Source organism: Macaca nemestrina, chromosome 7, assembly GCF_043159975.1.
Source record: "Macaca nemestrina isolate mMacNem1 chromosome 7, mMacNem.hap1, whole genome shotgun sequence".
NCBI classification, from domain to species: Eukaryota; Metazoa; Chordata; class Mammalia; order Primates; family Cercopithecidae; genus Macaca; species Macaca nemestrina.
In genome coordinates this window covers 119,925,168-119,927,633 of record NC_092131.1, presented here as the reverse complement: position 1 = coordinate 119,927,633, position 2,466 = coordinate 119,925,168, and positions in this window count along the sequence as shown.

Sequence of the window (2,466 nt, the reverse complement as noted above, 5' to 3'; positions counted from 1 at the left end):
TTCTGCTGGGTAATGTATGCTTGCTGTGTTGAACAAAGGCATAAAAGCTGACCCTGGCGCAACCCTCCGGCCTCCAGTACTGAAGTCAAAATCCCGATGCCCTTTGACCCCATCCTAGCTGTTTTAGCCAGGGGGCCAGGTACGGGGCAGGCGTTTTCTCAACCACAGAGAAAGGAGTAGGATGTGGGTGGTGGGAAGGGCTTAATCCTGGGAGGATCAAGTCCACAGACACCCGGCAGTGCCCTCATTTCCTCAGGGCTGGGTTGGGGTGAGAAGGGGAGCAGACAGAGGGAATGGTGAGGGCTGGGGGAGGGGATGGAGGAAGGGAGGAGCTCATTGTCCCAGGACCTGCCCTCCCTCACAGAAAACAATCAGGAGCATCAAACAGAATCAACAACATGCATGACTCAGCTTTGAAAGCTATAAAGCAGCTTGTCTAACCCACAGCCAGTGGGCTACATGCAGCCCAGGATGGCTTTGCATGTAGCCCAACACTAATTCGTAAACTTTCTTAAAATATTATGAGATTTTTTTGCATTTTTTTAAAGCTCATCAGCTATCGTTAGTGCTAGTGTATTTTATGTATAGCCCAAGACAATTCTCCTTCTTCCAATGTGGCCCAGGGAAGCCAAAAGATCAGACGCCTATGCTCTAAAGCGTGCTACTCAGTGTGGTCCATGGGTCAATGGCATCAGCATCATCAACAGCAGCCGGGGGAGGTGGTTCACACCTGTAGCCCCAGCACTTTGGGAGGCTGAGGCAGGTGGATTGCTTGAGCCCAGGAGTTCAAAACCAGCCTGGGCAACATAGCGAGACCTTGTCTCTAATAGAAAAAAAAAAAAATTCAGCACCACCCTGGAGTATAACCAGGAGCTGGTTAGAAATGCTCAATCTCAGGCTCTCCCAGATCAGCTGAATCAGAATCTGCATTTTAAGAAGGGACCCAGGGTAGTTGTTTGCAGAGTAAAGTTTGAGAAGTGTGGTTTTTTGTTTATTTTTTTGTGAGACAGAGTCTTGCTCTTTAGCCCAGGCTGGAGTGAAGGGGTGCGATCTCGGCTCCCTGCAACCTCCGCCCCCCAGGTTCAAGCGATTCTCCTGCCTCAGCCTCCTGAGTAGCTGGGATTACAGGCGCCTGCCACCACGCCCGGCTAATTTTTTTGTATTTTTAGTGGAGACAGGGTTTCGCCATGTTGGCCATGGCTAGTCTTAAACTCCCGACCTCAGGTGATCCACCTGCCTCGGCCACCCAACGTGCTAGGATTACAGGCGTGAGCCACTGCGCCTGGCTGAGAAGTGTGGTTTTAGGAGTCTCTAAGAGACCAGGCACAGTGGCTCATGCCTGTAATCCCAGCACTTTGGGAGGCCACAGCAAGAGGATTACTTAAGCCCAGGAGTTTGAGACCAGCTTGGCAACATGGCGAAACCTCATCTCTACAAAAAATACAAAAATTAGCCAGGCGTGGTAGTCCTGTGTGGTCCAGGTGTGCCTGTGGTCTCAGCTACTACAGGATCACTTGAGCCCGGAAGATGGAGACTGCAGTGAGCCGAGATTGCACCACTACACGCCAGCCTGGGTGACGAAGTGAGATCCTGTCTAAAAAATAATAAAAATAATAAAATTAAAAAGACCCTAAGACCCTAGGCAGCAGGTTTAGAATGGATTTTATATAAGGCTGCCCAGCTCTGATGACATGAAGTGTGGTGAACAGAAAGCTCTGGGCTAAAAATCTGAAGGCATCCAACTGCTCCCCTTGACTGCAAGATTCCTTTGTTCTTCCCCTGGTCCCCACACACTAATTACTGAGGACAAGGAACATGTCTACAGAAAAGTCAGGCTTAGGTGTTATTCATGGTGAGAACAAAAGAAGACAGTTCTCTGACACACAAAGGCTTAGAAAGAGTAGCACTTGGCTGCTTTTCCAGAAAATGTTACTCTAAGGTATTTTCTAAATCAGATAGAGAAACAAAATCAAGAATTTAAAATTGGGGTAAGGGGAACAGGAAAAAAAAAGCCAGCAACCAACCCTAAAACCACAAAGATATTGCAATAAGTTTTATAAATATAAACACAGAATTCGGTGCAAAGCCAAAAGCAATTTTGAGATAGACAATTGTTAATATTTACAAAGAAAATTGGGTTTTACAAACCCGGGATATACGGTAATAACAAGCACAACGGATACAAGGAGGGAGTGTGCAGAGGGGGTGGCTGTGTTAAGCTCTTCATCTTCTCTCTCTGTTTTTTTTTGTTTATTTGTTTGAGACAGAGGGTTTTGTTTTGTTACCCAGGCTGGAGTGCAGTGGCATGATCCTAGCTCACTGTGACCTCAACTTCCCAGGCTCAAGTGATCCTCCTACCTCACCTCCTGAGAGCTAGGACTACAGGCTCAAGCTACCATGCCCAGCTATTTATTTATTTATGTATGTATGTATGTTTTGTAGAGATGGGGTCTCATTGGTTAGCCC